Consider the following 14,730-nt stretch of genomic DNA (forward strand, 5'->3'; position numbering starts at 1 on the left):
GTATTCAAGAGTTTAAGATTACTGGCTGTTACTGCAAGAGCCTGTCAAGCAATCTAACAACCCCTGAAAGGTGAATAAGAGAATAAAATCTCCACGCTGGGCAATAGACTCCACAAATGCGTGAATTCGGTTAGATATGGTGCTGTATTCAGAGAAAGCTACGGTACATGGACCATCAAATGGATATCATAAAAAATATAATAATTCTTTTAATACATTTATGAAGGAGAAATCCCATCCCTCTTTCACCCAATTTTCAGTCTTAAAATGAGTTAGTACAAGATTTATTTTCATCAGTTGAATACACAGTGTTTTTTTTTTTTTCCTTTTATGAAGGAGTCTTTCAGAAATACCTGATTTCTTTTCTAACAACGTAGTAATATCCCCCCTTACAGATGTAGTAAAGATCAGTGCATAAGACATGAGCTATGTGATACCCCCCTTACTTTGAGACACACTGCAATTACCAATGGCTTTGCCATTTGTATTACAGGTTTTGTTTGTGGAGTCCTTGAAGCTGTATGCCAGTGGCCATTTATACCAACTACATCTGTGGTACCACTTGGTCACAACAGTCAAAATTATTTGTACAGTACTCCTTGGTATTTGATTTAGTCCTTGCGATAGGAGGTTGACAGTGCTAGTTTTGGAGTCTGAAAGTCTGCTTCTTCATAGAAATAACGAGAGAAGGCAACCAGTATTTCCTTCTGCAGAACAATTGACAGTAAAGGCAAAGTTTCCCAGCTATCTTTTAAGCTCTCTTTTATCTTACTCTCCAGCCAGATGGACTAATTAGTAAAGGGCATGTGCCTCTGCCCTTTCCACAGGGACCATCCATATAATGTTTACTCAAATTAGGAATGATAACAGTTTTCTGCACTCTATTCCTAATGTGAATAGTAATATATCCAAATATTAGAAAATAAATTCAAAATAGATTAGCTATGCTCCTTCAAAATAGATTAGCTATTTATAGGCTAAGAAGACCTAAGACTTAGAAATTGGATAGGCAGGGTAGGAATTCTATCCAGGGAAGCATAAATGTTTTGGGGGCTATCGGTGTCAGATAATGATTCAGTGAAACGGAAGCAAGTAGAACAGGTTCAAGACACATTAGGAAAAAGTATTTTCAGCAGCAGCACCTGTTTCTATTCTGTCTTACAAGAAAAATAGCAACGGTCCATACATGATGGTAACTAAAATGTTCAAATAGGCAGAAGTACTATTGCAACATACTATGCCCTGAAGAGCAGCATGTCTTGTTGCAAACAGAAAGCATATTTTTCATTGTAGATAGTCTTAAGGTAACATTCTGACTGTAAATATGTGATTTGACTGTTGTTATAATAACATGGATAAAATGCAGCACCGTCTCCCAGATGGAAATCCCTTACTAATTTGGTTTAGTACAGGAAATTCTGTGCTTCTTATTAAGAAGAAGAGCAAGCTCCTTTATTACTGTCTTGGATTATGCATTTTATCGTCTAAATCTGCCTTCTCTGAAACATCACTATCACGGTCAGTTGTCACACCAGCTTGGGCTATAAAGATCCCATATCCCGGGCAGTGTTAAACTCTCACTGGGACTGGCTGGGAGAATTCCAAGGAAAATTTAAGGTGACACAGGAGGTGATTCTGATGGTTTCCATATGTGCCCTTTGGCTGATCTTGAATTGAACCATTATCCCACTCCGGTGATAATAATGTCATCTTCTAAATGAGATGTAAAGCTCATATTTTGATCTTAAGAGGTAATGAGGGAGCCTTTTACCGAGATTTCACTGGACATTTTGTCTTCCATATTTTCCAGCACCCCACAAGGGGCTTTGCACCCAGCCTGCCATGCTTTATCCACAGCCTCCAGTACTACCGATAGTGTGATTTAGCAAATGTGCACACAAATCATTTTCATAAAACTCACTCTTGTGCTGTAGAGCATCAGCCAGCGATGTACTGTTCTTTTGCAACCAACTGGGGCTGAATGACAGATCATTTGTTTTACTAGATAGACAAACAAAAGGTAAATCTACGTATCAAGTTTATGTTGGTGTTACAGAAAAAACCTTCATACTGTTTTTTAAAATAAATTCCTACAAAGCTACACTAATCTTTAGGAAGGGACATTACTCAATTTTTGTCTAATAGTAGCTGGAAAATAATCTTTGTCTTCAAAAAAAACCCACACCTTTCTTGAAGCATTGCTACTACAGTTATGACACCTGACTGTCCAAAGTGCTAAGGGAGTTCTGTGATGCTCTGAACACCTGTAATTCCACAGGAAAATAAGTCTCCTTGTTTGGGTCAGGAGGGTGCCCTTGAATCAAACCTGCTGTTAGTCTCTTATTTCAGCACTTCAGTTCATATCATGCAGTGGCCTCAGAATACATCAGCTGGATTCCTTCTGAATGAAAGTAAGTAGGAATGCATGTGCTTTGGCAATAAATGAGTGTTTGGTCTTTGGGAACCCTCTGGAGGGGTCCCGAGAGTAGGGAATACTCTGTCCCCAAATGCCACATGATAAAATATGCATAGCGATGATGTCAGGTTCTTTACACCAACTGTGACACTGTGCAGGTCTGGTCCTGCTGGTTTGCTCTATCTGCTAAAATAGACTTTGGACACAACACCACTCTGCAGTTGACAGAGTGGGCTTGCTGTGGGTTCTCTGTGTGCTTTGAGTCCAAAAGTGAAGAAGCTTCAAAGCAAATTGCTTCCATGTCCAGTCCTGCAGGCATGCTTTCCATCTGAAACACTGACATTAACAGACAATTTCTTTTTGTGCTGTGATGATTTTCAAATACCAGCTGCACCATAGTTTGGCATGATCCTGATTATAGTGTTTAAAGTCACCTCTCAAAATGTAGACACCTGTAGACAATTCACATTTATTTATTCAGTAAACAAGATAAGTAGAGAACATTGTACTTATTCAGATATTATTGGCTGTTGATCTTATAAATTACAGCTGTTCTCAATGAACTTTACCAACTTTTAGAAAGCTCTTTTAAATTTCACTCCACCCATTGGATCAGTCTGAGGAATATTGAGGACTCCATCCTTCTGTGAATCCTCAGACCTGTATCTTGATTTGAATTTTAGGGAAGACTGAAACCAATGCTGATTTTAATTACAATAAATATTATGTTATTAAGTTATTATTTTTATTACATATTCTGATAGTATCAAAGGCACTTGTGACAGTGAACATCTGCTCATCAACTGTCTCCTTTGAGAGTGTTCATGTGTAAAAAAGGGAAAGTGTACCTGCATTGAATCTGCAACCTCAATTTTACTTAATAAGAGGCTCGTGGAGATCCTAAAAGCATTCAAAATCTAGACTCATTGTGATTGTGAAATATATTTAAAGATTTGGCAAGTTTACTGATTTCTTCATTAAAATGCTACTACTGCTCAAATTATTTTTTTCATTAAATTTTGATTTGGTTACTGTGGTTTATTTAACCTGGGGTTTTGTCTCCTGAGCAGATACACTTGGCAATGTGTCGGAAAGTCATGGCGACATCTGAAATGCCCAGGGGATTCCCTGGAGTCAGGGTGCTGACCAGTCCCTGCACAGGGATGATTAAGCTGGGTAGGCTGGGAGGGGGCTGACAACATCTGATTAGCCAGCAGAAATTGAACCCACCACCCTGCACCACCCAGAATGGACTAGGGCATTGTACTGGAAGAGTGGGCTTTCCTCAAGCCCCCAGAGACCAGGCTGTGCCTCCTGCATGCCAGGTACTCCCAGAGGTAAGTAATGCAAGGGATTAGTTTTTGCTGCTGCAGGACAAATAGCAGTAAGCTCCCACTGGAGAGCTCTCTGCCTTTACTGGAGCCCAGCCTGAAACAGGTACAGGGGAAGGTGTCTGCTGCATCTTTGTGTGCAGGGCTCTGCCTGTCTTCTTCCTTTTGGCAGCAAAAGTGGCAGTTTGATAACTACAGATGTGCAGCTGTACTTCTAAGGAGTTTCAGATTGCAGCATGCACCATGCTGTCTCAGGTGGAGCCTCCTGAGGCCTCTGCATGCTTTTATTTCAGGAAGCTGGTATTTTACATTGGTCTAGATGTTGTGGTCTAACCCAGCAGGCAGCTAAGCACCACTCAGCCGTTCTCTCACCCTGCCCTCTCCCAGTGGGATGGGGAGAGAATTGGGAGGGAAAAAAAAAAAAAAAAAAAAGCTAATGGGTTGAGATAAAGACTGTTTAATAGGATAGAAAAGGAAGAGAAATAATGATTATGATAATAATAATAATAACAGTAACAACAATAATAATCGGATGTATAAAGCAAGTGATGCACAATGCAATTGCTCACCACCCGTTGACCAATGCCCAGCCTGTCCCCAAGCAGCAGTCCCCCCACCCTGTCCAGCCCCCCCATATTAACTGCTCACCGTGACGCCATATGGTGTGGAATATCCCTTTGGCCAGTTTGGATCAGCTGTCCTGGGTCTGTCCCCTCCCTGCTCCTGCTGCACCCCCCAGCACGCTTGCTTGCAGGGCATTATAACAACAAGCTGAATTGTCCTTGACTTTACACTAGTAAGCACTGCCCCGCAACAGCTAAGACATCAGTGCGCTGTCAGGATTATTCTCATCTTAAATCCAAAATACAGCACCATACCAGAGGAGGAAAATTAACTCTATCCTAGCCAAAACCAAGACAATGTTATCACCTGAGTGAATTTATTTATTTATTTATTTATGTATTTATTGTCTCAGGCTCCATTTAATTTCAGTACAAAGGAGGTGGGCTTAGAAATCAAAATGTATATATTATAAATGCATACATTGAATCTGGCTGTCAGATTGCAGGTACCTACATGGTACATCCTGTTGGATTTTGTGCTAACGCTGATTTATTGTCTGAAATTTTACAAGCTTTTATAAACCAGTGATACTGAGTCAGAAGGACATATCGTTGTCTTTGTGATAGAATAAGAGAACCAAATTTGTAATATTTTACTATGTTTAGTTAGATAGAAGGAAAACTAGATGTCTGATGCTACCTTAGTCACTAGTCAGCCTTATCTGTAAGGCCGTACAGAATTGTATCCCAGGACGGGGTAGGGGGGCAAGATAACCTAGGCCTTGAGGATGTGCCTGTAAAGAATATCTGGGGAACTCGTGCTATACACATCTTTCGATATGTAAATGACTTAGCTTAGTATGCACCCCTAAATTGGAACAACAAGGTGAGACAGAACAAGATGGGCTGAGCATGCGCAAGAACTGGGTTCAAGCAGTGAACATAGCAAGGAAGACTATCGATGACCACTGGAGACCTCCAGTAGAAACAATTGCACATGTGTCAGGGACATTTACATATTTTAACGAGTTACAGGAAATAGTATGAATATGTTGATTATTTCTCGGAAATCTAATGACTGTGTATGTTTTGATTGTACATAACCCCTGCAGCTTGGACAATTTGGCCTGCACACTAGGTGGAGTGATCCCTGTGTGTCTGGCGCCCCAATTAAAGAATGCCTGCTTTCTTAAACTCCAGATTGAGTCTTAGAGAGTTTCTCTGACAGACTTTGTGGTAACAGTTTGGCACCCCAAGTGGGACTTAGCTCTTGATCCTCAGCTGTTCCTGGGATCATGGAACCTCAGCAGGCACCGAGGGATTCTCAGAGAGGACCCCGATCCCTGGGCCGAAGAGCCCTTCGGCGAAGACCACTCTTTTGTAAGTACAAAGGCATTCCTTTGGAAAATTTGGTTACCTGCCCATAGAACACACCAAAAGCTACACAGGGTTGGGTTTAAGACTCAGGCTGGGGTTTGAGTCTCTGTTTGGTTGTGGGAGGTTAGAGTCCCCGTTGTGCCTGCTCATCCCCATTTGGTTTTAAAAACAGTGTTGGAGTCCCCAACTTGGCTAACTGAATTTTGGTTTGTATATTGGAATTTAGGTACTGGAACTACATATTTGTTTTTGTTTACTTACTACTCATTTAATATTGCTGTGGAGATGTTAGTAGATCAGGAGTTGAGGCAGAGACCTCAGAATTACGGGTGTGAGCCTGCCAGGGTGGAGGGATCGGATGATGAGCGAGAAAGTTGTCATGGGAACAATGCCAGTGGCAGGGAGGACTCCAGCTGGCAGGGGAATTGAGTCTTAGAGAGTTTCTTTGACCGACTTTTATGGTAACACCAGTGTAAAGGGAATAATTCTTACCTTGCTGTGATGACTTACTAAGGCCATAAAGAGACATCAGCAGGAGGCATGACATTTCAAACAAGCCATTCACAAAAGTGCAAACGGGTAAGACTTTAAAAGTGCAGGTTTTCAATCTGCAATTAAGGAGATTTTAATACTGTGTTCCTATCCAGGACAAATTTCTTTCTTTGCAAAAGTTGCTCAGAATAGGATCCTTACACTAAGTCTTAAATGCAGTTTGAGTAATGAACTGCATTTGAGTGGCTTCTACAACAGAACACAAATTTTCCTGTTTAATTACAGCTGCTTTTCCATTAATAAACATAACATGATTATTAACAATAAATTGGGAACTGCTAGAAGTTCAAAATGGACAATTCTCTTCCTAGTAAATCAGCTGATACTGTTAATAACATATTTCATATGGAAGTCCTGACTTTTTTTAAATATTTAGGTGTAAATGAAAATGGTAATACTTTAATATTATTGCACGCATTATTATCTAAAGTCTCTCATATCTCCTTTAATTCACATAACTCAATTTTTCATGACTGTGCCTTTTCATTGTGTTGGTCCCATCGTATTTCTGTCATGATTGCTGATGATTTTCTTAACATCTTGGTGTGATTTATGAGAATCTTTTGCTTGCTCTCAAATATATATATATATATGTTTTCTTTCTGTAGGCATTCAGTAGGGCTGTGAGAGAGAAACCTTGAGTAACTTGGAAAAAAACAGATAGAAAACACCCTTTTTGTGGAGAGAGAGAAAAGAAAGTGATGATAAGTCAATGCTTTAATTCTTTTTTTTCTTTTCCCAAGATTTAAGATGGGTACTTCCATTTCCCCTTATTGGCTATCCCTGTTTTCAAAAGCAGATTAATGCTACATCTTTTTCTCAGTTTCTCAGAACTATTGTGTCTTGGCAGTCAACTTCAGTCCTCCTTTGCTCAGTTCATGCACAGTAACAGAATATTCTGTACTTCTTAACACAGAAGATACAGAAAGAATAAGAATCACCAGGAAAAACAAAACTAACCAATCAAACAAAAAACAGAAAGATGGACAGTGATGGAAATGAAAAAATGAAATCATTCTTGAGAGCATCAATGTTGAAACAACACAGCAAATCAAGGTGAAAAGATGGCCAAGTTTGAGGAAAAACAAAGATTTACTGCAGAGTCCTCCTTTTGTACAAAGGATTTTGCATTGCTGCCTTGCAAACTGGAGCTCCCTGGATTGAGAAATTCAGCTATTAATGATTTACAGTCAGTAGCAAGACAATCAGAGTTATTTATTCTACTGAACCTGAGACAGGCTTGAATCTGCCGGTCAACTTACTGAATGTTAATCTGTCTTGTGAAAATGATAGAATAATGCATTCAGTCTTCAAGCGTAGATGTGCTGACATAGAAAATGGCTAATGTTATATGAAAAAAAAATCATCTGGTGTGTTGCACAGAAGCATACCAGTCAGACTGTGAGGCTTATTCCGTCCATGCATATAACCATTTCACTCTATTCTTAATTATATTCTTTATTAAAATTTTTATTAATTTGTCCCCAGGTCCTATCACAGGAAGTTCCTGCAGTTCCCCAGGAAATCAGTCATGCCCCCAGACTGGAAGATCTCAAAAAATATTTAGGAGATCAAAAGACCTGCATTAGGGCTTTGATTCTTTGCAAGGTCCCTGCAACTTACCAGTGCATTAATAAAGCACTTTCTCTTCTAGTGTCTGTCTATACTATCTTATCTGTAGGGTAGTGGGTGTTTATATTCCAAAAAGGTACAAAACCAAGGTCACACACCTCAGGCTTTTGCAGGGCATAACTGATTAAAAAGTGCTATAAAAATTCTCACTGAGTTTTATGTGTGTTTCACTATACAGCAGTATCTGACAGAGCTAAACGTGGAATAATTGATCAGCTGCTTTTCCACACAGAGGTCCCAAGTGGTAAAGAAAGACACTGCTAGTGAAATACTAGAAAAAGGATCAGAGATGCTTAAGTTGTTCTCAGTCCAAGATACTGTCTGTCCTAATTCAGAGGCTTGACTTTTCCCTTGGCCTAAGTGAATAATCATTCTTTGTACTCTGTCGTGGGTTTGGAGTTCTGCCCATATTCCTCATGTGAGATGGAGTAAAACTAGGAGGACACAAAGACCAAATCCCAGGGAACATGGGAGTAAACCCTGGGCCTTCTAAGCAGTGCAATGAACTGGAGGAGATCCTCATTATCCTTTTACTTTCTCTTGGTTCTCATCTCATGTCTCCAGACTGTCAATTCATATCTTTATCTTTTTTGACAAAATAAAATAGGCTTGGAAGTTTCACTGGCAAGATTTTATAGTTGTTGTAGTGTTAAATTCTCTTTGCATTACTATTAATTGTCTATAATCTTTTAAAAATTCTTTGCTGTTTAAAATTGCTTAAACGTCTTTTTTTTTTTTTTTTTTTCCACAAACTGGATTTGTTTCTTCATCTTTGACATTGTAAGAGTCCTGTGCCAGTCCTTTGTGTTCCTTGAGATTTGTTCTGAAGTATCCTACAGACAAATTAATTTGCCAGCCAGAAGCCTTCAACGACTACACTGGATGTAAGAGTTCCCCTCATCCAGCTGGCATAAGAAACATTCCAGAAGAAATTCTTGTCTCCAAATGTCCACCATTCTCACCCCCATCGAGTGAAAGCTTTTACAGCATGCCTGGAAGTACGTCAAATTGAGGCCATTTTCAACAAAGGGAAAAAGGAATGCACTCTAGATCCTCAGGGCCTCGATTGAGACTATGCAGCTGCAAGCACCCTTTCTCTTTTTAAGGGAGTGATTCAGACCAAACTCTTCTATTGGCTACAGATGTAGCAATGCTATATTTTATGGTTCTCTCTGCAATATTTTATTTTAAGCACTCTGCTGAGCATTCACTGTTCAGAACTTGGTAGTCAGGCTGGGTGATCTGTCCCTTTTCCTTTTCTACAAGAAGATTACGCTTTGGCTGCATCTATAGACCCCAGTTTTACACAGAAGTGGTATGCATCCCACTGATGATAAAGTTATAAATTTTCTCAAGAAATTCTGATATGGAATTGGTCTTTATTTCTGTTTTCTTATTGTCCAGTAAAATGAAGGAAATCTGCCTACATTCAAGTAATTCCATGCTTCATCTGAGTTGCAGCCCCTAGATCTTCATTCCCTTAATCCCATGGACTTTGACCAGGTGAAAGTCTGGCTCCTGCTGCTGCCAGCAAAATTCCAATTGATTTCAAGAATTTAATCTCAGAGTTTGACTAAGGGTCAAATTTAATCTGGCAGGAAAGGTCTGAGGGCTGTTGCACATTTCTGCAATTTCTGCTATGTTGTTGATATTGCAGTTGCATGAGAGGTATGTGCTCCAGAGCCGGAGTCACATTTCAGAAAAGCACTCTACAAATACCAGATATGAACACATTTCATGCATGGTCTGATTTGATCACCATTTTCTGTGGCTGCTTTTTACACGTATTCCTCCTATACTTTCCTCATTTGGATGTGGTGCCATGTCTTGCTAAAGTGTTGTTTGTGAGGAGGGTTGTTAGCCAAGGCTAAATCCAAATGCTTAAAATACAATCACAGTCTCCACAGTCTTCTAATATTTGAAAGCTTTGCTGAAAAGGAAAGAGATATAAGCTCATAACTAAAAATTTACATCTCAAATCAGGTTTAAATATGAAATCATCTCAGACAAGTCTGTTTGATTTCCATCACAATAACCTTATAAATACATTTTTCCTCCCTTGATTTAAATATTTTCTTTTCTTAATAAGTTTGAGTTCTGAATGGCTAAGTGAAATTTTTTGAACCCACATTTAAGGAACTTTTTTTTTTTTTTTTTGGTTACGGGAATACTGTTTTTGTTCTGCATGTATACTGTTACTTCAGAAAACTGAAGCAGAATGTTGTTCTTTTACACCTAATGTGTTTTGCTGAATATAAAATCCAGGGAAAGAGATAAATATCTTTTTACAAATGATGGTCTGCTCATCATTCCTCCGTACTGTATTTCTGTGCCATGTGTATGGGGCCAGTTTGTTGAGATGGGTGGTTGAACTGCAGGATGATGGATTCCCTCTGAAGATTTACAGATGCAGTCTATCATTTCTAGATCACATCTTCCTCTTTCCCTTGTTCAAATGTTTGCGTGTGATGGGAATGAAGGCAAAGAGTTTTTTCTCATGCTTTGGTTAACCATGCCACACATTAAGATCTTAAAAAAATAAATAAATCAGGCTATCTGTTTAGTAAGTGATAAAGATGTCATTAGGTTTTTTAAGATATAGACAGAAAGCTCTTTTCTTTTTCCATGTTCTTCCTCCCCAAAGTCATATTTCATCACACACAATGATGCTGTGAGACTCTTTGGTTAGTGGGGTCCAGGGTCTCCTGAGGGCATGAGTGTTCCTCACAAAGATCACACAGGAGGGGTTGTATTGGGGATCTACTGTAGACGGAGCCTAAGGCATGAAAAATTGTCGCTATTTAGTCAGTATATACATACTATGGAGTGGTTTATGGAGATTACGAATGTCAAACCCACTCTAGCCAAAGTAACTGCAACAGAGCTATAGAGAGACTCCTGTTGTCAGGAAGGGTGAAAGTTACAGAGATGGGGCTCAGGCTGGGAGTGTGAGGTAAGGGGAGAAAGGATGACAGATCTAATTGGTTCTCATAGTATTTTGTCAATGATTATTCTTGTATAGATATTAAGAGTATTTGAGACTTAATTACAGTTGGACTGAATTCTCCTTTTCTTGTTGAACATCAGCAATAGGCGACAATGGAAAAGTTCAGACCTAAGGGATGAAAGCCTAAAACATAGGGCTTAATGAGAGCAAACGTAATGATAAAAATAATTTTTTTATCTATTTGACTCCTACATATCACTGTCCTGTAGTACTATGCCTTCAAATACATGGGATTAAGACTGCCGTAGTTTTTAAATCAGTTTTGAATATTTTTTTAAGTTTTAGTAATAAAAAAGCTTTAGTGTCAGATCTTGCACAGGTTGCACAGTTGCTAACAGAACATTTCTGCAGAGAAAAAATTAACATTGTGTTTTAAAATTGACCAACGCTTTAATTGTGTATATGGCTACTAGTAAAACCAGCAACACTTACTGAACCTAGCAGTGTTTATTTTTGAACCACTTTCTGTGAGGATTCTCTCGTTCCCATAGTCCCAATCTCTGTCTTTCCACTTTACTTGGAAAAGGTTTCTCCTTCCAGCTTGTTCCTCACAGTTTTTTTTATAGCTTAGTTTGTTGGTTCTGCAACTGTGATTCCATGAAACTTCAAAGCCTTAACAGCATTTTTATGAATATATTGTCATGCCTGAACTACATAACTAGATGGCTTTTTTTCACTTATGTGGTGATCTCATGATCAGAATATTATCTCTCACTTGGGCACTTTCCATGTGAGCAACATAAAGCTGTCAACAGAGCTGTTCAATATGCCTCATTCAAATGTGTTTTGCATTTTCTTTATAAATCTGTGTCTGTGTGCCTCTGAACTGATACCCATTTGGTTCTGTATCTCAAGGAGGGGTGGGCACTCAGGCAGGCATCTGTCTCAGATGTGTTGGTGGAGCCATAAACACAGGTCATAGTCAGGTTCAGGTGAGTGTGTGCTCAGAAACCTCCAAGCCCCATTAGCTGGCTTTACTTGTTTGCACAGTGGTACCTGAGGCTTGTACCTGTGCTGACATTTCCTGAGTCTTCTGCTTTAGCAATGCAAAGTCCACAGAAATGATATAAATTCCTGGACTGCATACATCATTTCCAAGTGAAAAGGATCTACTTCCTGAACTTTGTCCCCAAGACTGGCAGCCCAACTCTATTCTCCACACCTCTACCATTATGAACAAATTCCTCTCCAGGTCCCTTTCCAAAATTATCTGCCTTATCCTCATTATTTTTTTTTCTGTTCCCTTTCCCAGAAGATTTATACTATACTGCAGGCTTCTGTGTGTGTAGCTGGAAATGGGAAGGATTACTGTCACTCTGTAATCTCAGCTGTGTACTATAAGGGCAAAGTTCACACTCCCTGGCTAAGACATCCTTAATTTCAAGATTTTTTTTTCCCCATATGTCTAACACTAATAAACCATGGTAATGTAGTTGACATTCATTGAAAATTTCCATCAATTCTTGTCTAATCAGACATAGTACAATGACAGTACAGTAATTACAGTAATCTTAGTCATATCAGCTGTATATTTTTCTGTGATTTTCTTTCTTTCTTTCGTTCACCCTTTGTGATTAGGATGTTATTGAACCGAGCACAACAACAGCAAAATACTAATTAAACCTGGCAGTTTCAACTATATTCCTTTTTCAAATGGATTCTAAGTGGTTTGGAAAAACCTTAATCCAGAATTTATGAGCAAAGCCTACAGAATATAATGGTGATAGAACCAGTGGATTCTTATAAACCTAAGGATAAATACTGTGTCTTTTGTGTAGGGATCTTTTGTTAGGACCGGTCTATGGTATCAATTTGTTTGGGATTTGTTGGGATCAGTCTATGGAATCGGAGAGCTGGGATGAAACTTTCTATTAAATTCTACGCATTAAATAATAAGCTACAGAAAGACGTCCCATTTTACTAAATTCTCATTTTTTTTACAGAAAGGTATATGAGAAACCAGTTATCACAGGATTTATAACAGAAGCAAAGTAAAATAATGAAATAGAGTCTTGAGAAATGTTTCTGTAGAAAGGCAGAGAAATATTTTTATGCTGGCTGCTTGATTAAGCTTTATGCTGACACAATTTAATTTCAAAGTGGTTGGTGGAAAATATCTGTAACACAGCACAAATCAATATTTGTTATCCATCTTATTCCTTACCTATCCTTTCAAGAGTCTGCTTGTTTATACCACTATGATTTAAATATATATATATATTTTAATCTCCTTAGATTGTACACTGCAAAGAACAAGATCTGTTTTTCAGTTTGTGTGTACAATAAGAAACTCAATGGTTCCCTAGTACCTTCAAGATGCTATTGCAGCAACAAGCAACAGTAAAAATATTTTGTCAGTTGAAGTTAATATTTTTTTTCTTCATTTTTTTTTAAGATTTTTTTTTTCTTCTTATAAATATATCTGGTGTCTTTAATCCTTTTTAAGCTTCATGTCATACACAGCATTCAAAGATACAGCATGGTATGATGAGATGTAAGCTTCTATGTACATAGACATCTCTCTGTGTAACCTTTTTTAAGGAGCTGGAATACTGGCAAGTCTAACTACTCTTTATTTGCTTTACAGATGTATGTGTTTATACATTTATGTCTGTGCAAGAAGAGGTCTGGCAAATTTCTACTGAATGTATTTAAATCTGTCTTGATATCTCATTAGGGTTTCCATGATTATGTGGCAATGGGTGGGAATTAGAAGCCAATGTTTGACACCATTTCCACCATTCTGTTCAGAAAAGCTGGGGCTAAATCAAAGTGCAGATGTCAATTACCTCTCTAAGTGCAGATAGAAAGAAACAACGCTAAGAGGAGGTGCAGGAGAGTGGGTAATTAAATTCGGAGATCTCCTAGAGGGTGGTGCAGTGCTTTCCCCCTCAAAGCGTCAGCCCCAGCACCGAAGACCCTGTGCGTGTCACAGCCCACAGGGCACCTGAGCACAAGGCACCTCACAAACCCCTTAGCTGGACTTCCTCCTCAGCTTTAAAACCAGAAGCCAGAGAGGTAAAGGAAATGTTTTGTGTGGAAAATTCTGGCTGCTTCAGGAGACATATATGATTCAGTATGAGAAGGAAGCTGGCAATGCATCTGTGCTGCTCCCTGCCATATATTGCATTTACTGAATGAAGCTCAGAGATAGGAGTTACATACCAGAGCCATTGGATGCATGCTTTTGAGTATCTGTGTCTTTCTGGGGGATTTTTGTGTACAGATGAGTATTTCTTTGTTCTGTTGTTCTGAATCCTTTCCATGGTAAAGTTTAACCCTGTTCAAGGTGATAGCAGGCCAAAAGGAAAGCATTTCACAGAATCACAGAATGGCTGAGGTTGGGAGGGACCTCCAGAGATCATCTAGTCCACACTTTTAGAAGTACTGGTGTTCTTAAATGGTCAAGCCATAATTACTGACAATATGTTTAGACATCTCCTGGGAAATCAATTTCTGAATTCAAATCTGCTATTTCCCACAGTACTCCTAGAAAAACTAATCCATACAATCTGTTGATCATGTTTAAAGGCTAGTCCTGTCTAGAAAGAAGAGTTAGTTCTGACTAATTTGGTTTCTCTATGTAGTGCAAAATAAAGAGCTTGGAAAAAAAAAAAAAAGAGAATTAATTTCCAAATACATCCGTGCTTCATTATTCCTTATACTTTGCACTGCCCAGCATAAATGGCCACCAGAGATCCAGGGCAATGATGAATCAGTCCTATTATGCCCTGGAATAATTATTAATACTCATAAATGTTGTAAGCTGAGTAAAGCAACTCGCCTCAAGATGGAATGAATGCAGCAAGCCTGGTACTTTGTTTTTGTTATGTAAGTACATTTTTTATACTT

This window comes from Anser brachyrhynchus (assembly GCF_964034855.1).
Source record: "Anser brachyrhynchus genome assembly, chromosome: 2".
Lineage (NCBI taxonomy): Eukaryota > Metazoa > Chordata > Aves > Anseriformes > Anatidae > Anser > Anser brachyrhynchus.